Source organism: Chenopodium album, chromosome 13, assembly GCF_948465745.1.
Source record: "Chenopodium album chromosome 13, dcCheAlbu1.1, whole genome shotgun sequence".
Lineage (NCBI taxonomy): Eukaryota > Viridiplantae > Streptophyta > Magnoliopsida > Caryophyllales > Amaranthaceae > Chenopodium > Chenopodium album.
Genome location: NC_137846.1, coordinates 46,694,491 through 46,706,025, shown reverse-complemented (window position 1 = coordinate 46,706,025; position 11,535 = coordinate 46,694,491). Strand labels below are relative to the sequence as shown.

At 32.6% G+C, this 11,535-nt stretch overlaps 1 pseudogene; it reads right to left on the bottom strand.

The window, feature by feature from the left end:
• Positions 1–2,219: 2,219 nt before the first annotated feature.
• Positions 2,220–3,905, bottom strand: LOC145576731 (UDP-glycosyltransferase 79B6 pseudogene; annotated as a pseudogene).
• Between the last annotated feature and the right edge of the window lie 7,630 nt (positions 3,906–11,535).

Sequence of the window (11,535 nt, the reverse complement as noted above, 5' to 3'; positions counted from 1 at the left end):
ATTTGAATATACAACTGTGTTCTGTTAAAAATATTAAAGCCAATGTAAATACATAAATTGTGACAAGTCAAAATTAGTACGAAATTAAGAAATACGAGTAGTATCTATAAATATTACTAAAGTAACAACCACTAACATCATTACTTTTTTTTTTTTTGAAGGGGGGGAGATTAAAATTCATTAATAATAAGCCATACGACACTTACATAAGAGATCGTAATCGAACAATACAGAGACAACAGAACCAATTACAAGTTCGAAATAAAGGAAACTACAATTGCACGCGCAAAATGACATTCTTAAATACCCTTGGCTCATATAACGCTGTCCTATGCAGCCTCTTGCAAGGGGGTCAGGCAATATGTTGCAGTTTCTGACGTGAACCTTCATTGACTCAGAATCCCGTACTCCTCGACCAGAAATCAAACTTGGTACCATACACTTCGCCATTGACAACACAATCTCTAATTCAAACACGGACCCCAGCTTGGAAGCGTAACCCTTTAGCACAAACCAACAGAAGATCAAACCAAAGCCCCAAAGCCAAAACACCCGGTTCAAATCATGCACCAGAAGATCGGCACACCGATCTGCACACTCCATAGCACACAAACGCACTACACAAAAATCAAAAATAACAAACCCTAAAGAACAACACACACAACGACTAAAATAAGAAAAAGACAGAAAATTAAAAACGAGACCTACAAACGAAACCCTAGCAAAAGACCCCGCAACCAATCCTAGAACCACCATCCAAGCACCGAGGTTCACCAACCCGACCCACAAACCACCGTACAAGGAAGCCCGACCCGCAGGAACCCGCCCGAGAAGCCCAAACCCCACACAACCTTGAACCGCGGCAACGACGTCTGGATACACCAGACTGAGACCGGCCCTACGCAAGGGACTCAGAGGAAACACCCTCCCCGTTCTCCTGCAACACGTCGCGACGACGACGGCCACGGCGGTGGAGCAGAGACACGGCGGGGAAGCGGGGAAAAAGAACGGTGGCAAGCCAACAACAAGGCCGGTGAGGGATAGCGGCGGCCGAAAAGGGAAAGCGGCGCCAAAAGCTAGGACGACCGGACAAAAAACCAAAGCAAAAAAAGAAAAAGACACCTCTAGGAGATAGATCGGAGGCTCGCCGACATAACGGCATGGGCGATGAGCCTCACACCCGCCGGCGAGCCTCATGGCCGGAGCGAAGAAGAGAAGACGGTTGGGGGTTTTTTGGGGGGAGAGAGAGAGAGCGTTTTTCTTTTTTCCTTTCAATGCATACGAAGTATATTACTTACTGACATTTTTTTTTTAAATTGTATATATGTCAGCTTCTCATTCATTTTTTTCCCGCCTAAACTTTTTTTTTTTCGTTTTAGGTTTTTTTTTTAAAAAAAATAATCTAACTATTGATTGCAAAGTAGTTTAATACAGTACATAAAACTTTTTAGTTTTCAATACTTTTTCTTTTAAAAATCTTAAGGAAACAAATATCAACCTTTTATATATGTGATTACTCCATCTAATTACAAAGTTTGCAAAATTTTATTGTAGACATGAATTTTCTTTTGTTTATATTATTTTAATTTTTATAGTTTGGTTTATGTTAATAATATCGTATGTACAAAGATTTTACCTATTTTGTCTGATATGTATTTGAAATTTACACAATTATAAATTCTTTTATTATAGCCGTGCATCGCACGGGAGTTAATCTAGTACAGAGTTAAAGTAATATCCTACCTTGCCCACCAAAAAAAAAAAAAAAAGAAAAAAAAGTAATATCCGATGTAGAAATGGAAGAAGTGATTGCCAGTAACTTGCAATGCCATACTTGATAGTTGATACGAGTACTAGCTTGACACTGACATTCTTTACGTTTTCTTTATTCTCGTACTATTCAAATGGAACGTGATGCTTCAACTACCCTCACGGAGTCACGGGTCATGCATCTCATGGGTGTTTGGGGTGTACGAATTTTATGAAATCATCGATGGTTTTTTTTTTTTTTTTTTTACCGTCGTAAAATAGCCGTTTTCTTAAGTTGTGAAAATAGAGTATTCGCAAGTGTATTAATCAAACTGAAATATAATCTTTGCTTTTTAACAAGTGTTTCATTTTTATTTTTTTATTTTATTTTTTTTGTGAAAGACAACAAGTGTTCCATTTTAATTGATATATTTGTTAAGGTATTATTTTAACAGATAATATTTTTAATTAGCAATTATAAAAATTTAATATTTAGAAACTTAAGACGAATCTTACAATTACACAAAAACATAAAGAGTATTGATTTTAGAACAAAGGAATACCTAACAACATAAACCTTCCTAATATAATTAGTTTCTCATCACCAAGTGATCGACACACTTATTTAATAACGGAGGGGGATTTCTTATCTTAGACCAAACATTTAGATCTTAAATACCAATTTAATTCATAATTTTCTCCAAATCCATAATAAAGTTATCAATGTAACCCTTCATAAATCCTTGGCTAACCATAATTTGTCTCCACTTAGCATGATTATTTCTAATTAAACACCCCACTTCACTCTTCTCATCCATCACTAACTTTATAGCATTACACAAACTTTCCTTAGACACCCACCCGTTCTCTGCCTTCTCCACCTCTACAGCCACCTTCAGCTCCCCTGCCATCAACCTTGTGTTCAATATTTGGTCACCCAATTGCGGCACCAACACTATCTGACTCGCCGCCATCAAACTCTCCCACATCGAACCGAACCCACAATGGTTCACAAAGCACCCTACTGAAGGGTGTGCTAGTATTTGAGGCTGTTGCACCCACCCACCATGCACCACACCTCTATCTCCTACTCTCTCCTTAAACCCCTCGGGGAGCGCCTCCTCGATTGTGGCGCACCCCTTGGGTGGCTTCACTGCCACTAGGAAGGGTAATTTTGTCATTTCAAACCCGAGGAGTAGCTCCTGGAACTGATCCCTCTCAAGGATGAACTGACTCCCAAAGGCACAGAACACAACCGAGCCAGGCCCGAACCCGCCCAACTACTCGGCCCATTGGGCTTCAAGTGGGCTGCTACAGTTGTCGTTTTCAGGAAGTACTGGGCCGGTGAGGATCACGGGCTTGTTGTATTGGGCCGACACGTAATCACAAAAGTTGCCTTCAATCTCACGGCAGGTTCTAATGGCAATGGCGTCACATGATTTCAATGCAGTAGTGATTCGTTCGTAAAAGGTGAGCCCGCTGCCATAGTTCTTCCCTAAGAAGAGCAAGCTACGGGCCTCAGGCCCGTGCAAGACACTATTAGAGGAGGGGTAGCCCGGAGGAGGCCGGGCTACGTCCTCCTCGGTAAGAGGTCGATCCCGGGCCAAGTTACGGGCCGGGACCAAAGCGATCGCGAGGGCTGCAGCGCAAACCACATTATAATTAACGGACTTAATCCCAAGCCTAGCGGCGATCTCGGACACCCAATGGGCGGTATCGTAAAAAAAGAGGTGGGGTTTGGGGGTAAGGCCTATGATCACGCTCTCGACTTCAGGACGAGTGAGGTCGAGAGCGGTGGCAAGATGGCTGCTAAGATTAAGGTGGATGTCGGAGGCGGTTTCTACCCCGAAAGGAAGAGGGTGGACGTGAGGGACCGTGATAGGGTGAAGGGTGATAAGATTTGGGTAAAGCACAAAATGTTGTAACTGAATCTTGGCTTTGTTAGGTAATAAGAAGGTGATTTTGTGGCCTCTTTCGGCAAGGTTGTTAGCAAGGTGAAGAAAAGGGGTCATATGACACACGGCAAACCATGGAAACATCACAATGTGGAGTTGTTTAACCAATTTTTTTTTTCTAAAATCTCTTGCAATTTTGTTTATACGAGAAAAAAGGATTACAAAAAATGGAGATACCTTTGACTCTATTTATGGAGGGAGTGTAAGGTCATTAGGAGGGAGGTGTATTCTTTTTCACTCACACATTTGTCGGTTTATAGCTGAAAATTAATTTAACTAGTATTTATCCCGTGTCATACACGATTTAAATTTTTTGATGAGATGTTTTTTTAGTAAAAGCCGGGTTGAATCGGTTGATTAAAGATTTATTGTATAAAAGTTAGTTTTCGTGTATATTTTTTTAAAAAAAAAACTAATTGTTTGGGAAGGAATTTAAGATAAATGACGTGTCATTTGGGAATTGGGAATAAACTGAACATTAGGTTGATAAAGCATATATTAGAAAAAGAAATATAAAATCAAATAAATAAAAATGAAACCAAAAATGACACGTGACACTCTAAATTTCCTTTAAGTTTTTCTGTTATTAATTTTTTTTTGAAACAAATCAATTCATTAATAAAAAGTCATCCGACATCTACAAATGAAATCTACATTAACAAATATATGAAATTGAATCAAATTAGGGTTTCCTTCATCAAAGCTACGAACGTTGAAAAAATCTTGCAATGTGGTACATCTCTCGCACACATCGCTGGAATATACAGCCTTTTCGGAGAGACGGTCTAACGATTTGTTGTAGCCGTAAGGATGATTTTCATCGGATTCGCTTGAACGCATTTGAAAACTTGACAACGTGATCCTGAACAAATCTTTACCAAAGAACTGACAATAGGGAAAAATATGATTACATTTTTTATAAACCCTAAAACACAAACAAACCCTAAACATAAACAAATAACTAAACCAACAAAAACTAACGACTCTATCATAGGGAGACGGACGTATCTACACTTATTCGTGTAGATTTTATTGAAACCTAAATTGCAAAACTAAAGAAAATTTAGGGAAAAGGGACGAAAATAGTCTAATTTCCGAAGAAATTAGACTATTTCTGACCTAAACGGCTAAGATTTTAAGTTTTTCTGTTATTAAATATTAGTATAGATGTATAATGTAGGGAATATTTGTTTGGTATTCGTATTGAATATTTCCTTAAATATTGTCTTAAACATTAGTTCCCTGTCGTATTTTTTGTTGCCCCATTTGAGATTTTCAATACTCCCACCAAAACCATCGTGTTTTAATAATTATTGTACGTACTTCCATTTTATATTTTTTTTGCAACTTTGAAATATTTTATATTTCAGAAATAATACCTTAAAGTTGCAAAAAATATAAAATGGAGGTAATACTTTTTTTTTGGCAAAAATCTACATTTAAATATTATATTTCCCCTGTCCCTAAAAGAATGACCCTTTTGCCTAAATTTAGTCCCAAAATATTCATCCCATTAGCATTTAAATACCATCTAATTAGCAATGATATTTGTGCAAAATTAGCTTTTCCATGTTAATTTTGTTTTTTCTATATACTTTTATTACTTCCTTTCTCTACTTTTTTGCAAATCCCATGTAAATTTCTATTTCCAATGTATTTTTATTAGGTTCCCCATACACTCTTGTACTTCCAACTTAAGTTTCTTAATACCCGTGAAAACTCCCCAAAATGGTCGTTTTTTAGGGACGGAGGGAGTAATATATATCTTTCCTTTCATGTCCCTACCCAAACCACTGGCCACTACTACTTTATTATTATTACTAGATAAAGCCCGTGCGATGCACGGTTTGTTTGAATTTTTTTAATTTTTTTTATATTTATGTGCTAAATTCTGTTGCACATTTAGATAAAATTCCTAAAATCAAAAGATAATATTTTATATTAATTAATTTAAACTAAAAAATATCATTCGTCAATTTTGCTTGCATGGCATTTGAATTAAGTAATTCTAAAATAAATTAATTATCTCTTATTTTATTGGATACAACTAAAATTTATAATCCTACATGGCGCGTTAAGATAATTAAATCCTACGTGGCTCTCTAAAATTTATAGATGAGGCTCGTGCGATGCACGGTTCCTTTATATTTTTTTTTTAAATATTTTTTATATTTATGTAATTACATTTGTTACTCCGTATTTTATTAGTTGTATGTAATATATCATTTTTTCGTATTTTTGTTTTTAAATATTAGATAAAATTCCTAATTTCATAAGATAATATTTCGTATTTAATTAATGTAACCATTAAAATCTCATTGGTCAATTATGCTTATGCGGCACTTTAACTAATATTAGGTGGCATAATTTTATTGTAGCGTTTTAAAAATATTTATCATATGTGGCGCTCTAATAATTTTTTTAAAATAAAAATCCTAGGTGGCGCTCTAAAAACTCGGGCTATGTGATGAAAGTTGTGTAATGGGTGATAAAATCACAATAGCTAGTTTATATAAAAAATCCTAGATGAAGCCCGTGCGATGCACGGTTTGTTTGATTATTTTTTTTATTTTTTTTGTATTTATTAGCTAAAATTTGTTATATATTTAGATAAAATTCCTAATATTAAAAGATAATATTTAATATTTAATTATTTTAAACTTAAAAATCCCATTCGCTAATTTTGCTTACGTGGCATTTGAATTATTTAATTCTAAAAGAAATTAATAATCTCTTATTTAATTGGCTATTACTAAGATTTATAATCCTACATGGCGCGCTAAGAAAATTAGATCCTAATATTAAAAGATAATATTTAATATTTAATTATTTTAAACTTAAAAATCCCATTCGCTAATTTTGCTTACGTGGCATTTGAATTATTTAATTCTAAAAGAAATTAATAATCTCTTATTTAATTGGCTATTACTAAGATTTATAATCCTACATGGCGCGCTAAGAAAATTAGATCATACGTGGCTCTCTAAAAACTCGGGAAAAAACTCCCCTTTATATATATATATATATTAGATTATTATTATTATTATTATTATTATTATTATTATTATTATTATTATTATTATTATTATTTCTTTTTTCTCATATTCATTACTTTTAAATGAACTATTAACCCCACTATATTTCTTTTATAATTTTTGAATATTCCAACTATCCAACATACCACTTATTTTATTTAAATCAATTAAATTGCCTAAAACTATATGTCGGTCAAATTGTATCACTTATTAAAACACGGAGGGAGTACAGATGTTGAAATGAATATATCTTCATTTCCATATTTGTAAAAATTATAAAAACTTGATGTTAAAAATATATACAATGAAACGAATCTAACATCAAAATCTCACATGACTATATTATCTCTTATACACTAACGATAATTTATGGTCAAAATTTTCCAAATTTGACATAAAAATTGGCAATTTTGTGAAAAAAGTGACGGAATAATATAGACTATAGGGTATGCATGTGGGAAATAAAGATTGAAGTACTAATCGTTTTTTTTTTTTTTTAATGCATATCTTCAAGTCTTCAACTATCAATCTGTATCTTTCCTCAAAAAAAAAAAAACGATCAATCTGTATCTCATTATTTCGGATCCACTATGTTATCGAGTCCGGTCATTTTAAATTCACTATGTTTTGTCCAAGGTTCCGATCATGTCGGGTTAATATGGATTTCAGTTATGTTTAGGTTAATAGATAATTGGGTCAAGTTAAATTTCAGGTTAACTTCAGATAAGGTCATTATGGATCGAGTTGAGCTTTGAGTCGGGTCAAATCTAATTGGATAATTTGGGTTTAAGATGAATTTATAATCAAGATTTCAAATCAAGTTCAAATCGAGTCATTTCAATTCAGGTCAATCTTTGAACATTTAGGTATTTTAAATTTAAAATTAGGAAAATTTTTAAATTACCACCCAAAAATATATCCATTTTCAAAATAATCACCCGTTAATTTTTTTTCTTTAAATTCAAAAACTACTTAGATTACCACCCATTTCAAAATTCCGATGGATTTCTCTTATGTGTGCCCCACCCAACAACTCTTAGTGGTGACAGAAAGAAGATGACCAGTAGTAGTGGCAATTCAGACAATAAGTTCTTGGTTTTTTTAGTTGTTTTCTTTTGATTTTAGGTTGTCTTATACTCAATAAAGTGGTTTAAGGGGGAGGTGGAGTGAAGACAGAGCTGATTGTAATGCTTAGACATAGCCGTTACTAGCCATTGGGTGGGTCCACATAAAAGAAATCCACCGAAATTTTGAATGGATTGTAATGTGAGTAGTTTTTTACTGTAAGTGTGGTACTAAAATAAAAAATAAAAATTAAATGGGTGTTTATTTTAAAAATAGATACATTTTTGAGTGGTATTTTGAAAATTTTCCTTACAATAATTAGATTCTGCCGTTTCGAGTTTAGACATGATCAATAATGAATTCAAGATCGAATATTCAAAATATCAAATATGTAACACTACGGAGTGCTAGGCAATACTTGTGTACATTTACTTGGAGCATGAGTGGACTTGTGAATTGTGACTTTTGTATATATATATATAAATATTTTTGTTTTATCATATCACAAACACAATAGGCCCAGTCCAGAAAGTAGATTGTTTGGGGATCCACTTTTCTAACATCAATAACCTATATACTAAAAGACACAACCTATATACTAAAAGACACACCAGCAATAATACATGTCATCTCCTGATGTGTCCTTAATTTTTTTTTTTTAATAAATTTCTATTTAGGAAATAAATCTTATATAGAAACAATTCCTAATTTTATTCAATATAATTACTTAAATTTAAAAAATTTGACATATGTTTAACACAAATATCTATAGTTATTCAAATAATCCATTAATCTTATACGATTAATTAATTAAAATAAAAAGATTTGACAAATATTTAATACAAATATTTATAGTTATTAAAAAATCATTCTTAACATAATAATTTACAATATATTCTACTATTCATTTTTTTTCCGATAAAACATCTACAATTATGGGTTGAAATCCATTATTTTACTACAAGAAGGTATTCATATAACAAATTAATGCTTATAGAAAATTAGCAACACATATTTCTATTATCTCTTCGATAATCTATATTCACAATAATTATAATTAGTCAATAATCAATAATTTATCAATTTATACATATACTAAAATAGAGGAACTTAATTTTAAAAATGACACATATCACTATTTTATTATAAATCTCACTTTTTTCCATTCTCTTATTAAAATAATTTGTTTAACATCACATCTTTAGTGCAAAAGTTAGAATATAATATTAAATAGGCATAAAAAATCTAATGATGATCAATTTTATTTGTTTAATTATTTTTATTTTGCTTTATTAATCTTCCTATTAATTAACACATTTTTTCTTACACAAATTAATGGAATTTATTTTTCATTTTAATTATTAAATATTATTTTACAGTTATCATATCTTTGATTTATAATACATCATCTTATATGTATCATATCTTTTGAATTCCATATTTTTTATCAAAATTTGACAACAATATCTTTATATAATTTTTTTATTTATAAAAAATTAATTATAATGATAAATATTTTTTTATCAAAATTTGACAACAATATCTTTATTAAATTATAAAAATTAATTATAATGATAAATTAATAATAATTATTGAAAATTCCTATGCATGGCACGGAAACTAACTTAGTCTTTTCATAAAGTCATAGTCATAGACTAAATCCATTTTTTTTTTAAATACTCCTCCTGTCCCCAATTCTAATTTAATCATATCATATTACTTCATATCACTAATAAATAAAGCAATAACCTCATTTGAAAAAAATAAATAAATAAATAAAAATCGGTCTTGTAGCCAGGCCACGAGACTGCGATACTTGACATTCCAGTTTTTTGCTAAGTGCCGCACCATGTAGGCAACCAATATGTATTATTGTGGCACATATAATGCTAAGTAAGTAAATTTTGGATATTTTTTTTAAGATAAAAATATTTTTTCGAGTTTTATTAACAATATACTTCTAATATTTCATATATACAAAATTAATCTTAACTTTTAATAAATATCCTATAACTTGATTTTTTTTCATCATAAAAATAACTAGATAAAGTCCGTGCGATGCACGATTTGTCACAATTTTTTGTATGCAGCCTGTTGTACCTTGCGGCAGGAGTTACTCAAGTTTCTCTGTCAGGGATTACTCGAGTTGTCAGGGTTACTCGAGTTACTTAGTGTTGCCCTTGATGTTTTGATGATAACACAAGTCAAACTTATGTTTGGACTAATGTCTTGATAAGTTGTGTAGTTTGATAAGTCAAGTTGCAGAGTTATTCGAGACAAAGGAACTGGAGCTTAAAGAAGCAGAAGATTAGTTGCAGTGTTCCTTTGAAGGAACAGAAGCTTCGAAGTAGAAGCACGAGAATGAAGACTCGGAGCAGAGACTTCCTAAAAGAACTTATAAAGTCTAAAGTATTTTATATTTTAGGTTTTATGTAAGTGAAAGTAATTAGAAATTGGATGCTTAGTAGAATGCGATTTAAATTTTGGTTTAAGATAGAATTTAAAGATTGCTAAATTATAGGGAAGTTTGTTTTGAAAAATATCTTTTTATGATTTGTTATCCAAATGAATATATTTTATTTTCGGAAAAATATCTTTCAAAAGCTTGTTCAACTGATTTCCTAAACTTGCCCAAATACTGTTGATTAAGTCCTTTCCATTAAACGAAGAAACTGCTTCTAAGTGGTTCAACGTTCCCTGAGTTTTAGGACATGGTTGAAGCACTGGAAGTGGTGGAGAATAGTGGCATTGATGTGCAGCAGTAGTGGTGTAAGTGGAAGAGTTTATGGCGTTTTAATCAAGCTAAGTTTTTCTATAAATATCTAAGTTATTTTCTGGAAAAATTCACCCTTGTTCAATCATATTTTCTATCTTCTTTGTTTTCTAAAAGAGTCAAGAGTCGCATTCTAGTTAAGTTGATTTTCTTTCATTAGAGTATTTCTTTCAAGAGTTGTAATTGGGGATTGGGAGTTTGAGTGAACTCTAGAGAAGTCAGTAGAGAAAGAGTGAGAAGAGAAAGAGAAGAGAAGAGCACTAGGTTGAGGGACTTACTGCTAGGAACTCCAAGTCCATTGAGGAATTTGGAGATAGAGTCTTTAGCTTATAATAGGTTGATTGCCCTATTCTAGTAAAGAATCTTTCCTAAAATCCCAAGTGGTCGTGGTTTTTCTTCTTATTAGGGCCAATAAGTTTTCCACGCTAAAATCTCTTTATATGACTTTGAGTTCCTTTAGCTTAGTGTAGTCGTCGTTTGAGGTGCGCCTAATTAAGCATGTTGTGAATATGCTTGGCACTCATAGGAAGTGAGAATTGATGTATACGATTAGGGACAAATAAAGTAGGGAGCCGCCAACAAGTTTTTAAGGAACTTGTAAACCGTTCATGGATCATAAAAGGCAACCATGATAAAGGGACAACGATAGGCAACAACGATTGACCCGTGAAGGTTACACCCCATTCATAATCCATGAGATTACTAATTCCATATGGTTCGGGACCACGAAAGGAGGATCGGGGATGATGGTACGAAGTGATTCATGGAGTCACATTCGTCCGTATTGGCCTCTACTCAATTCTTATAGTGAAAAGTGATTCCTGCGATCTCAAAGGCATGCAAACAAAGATTCAATTCGCTCCAAACTATTATTATGCTAAATTGGTTGAATATTAATGCAACACATACATAATTCTAAAATATTAGTGATCACTTGATTAAGCAACAAGATTAAAAA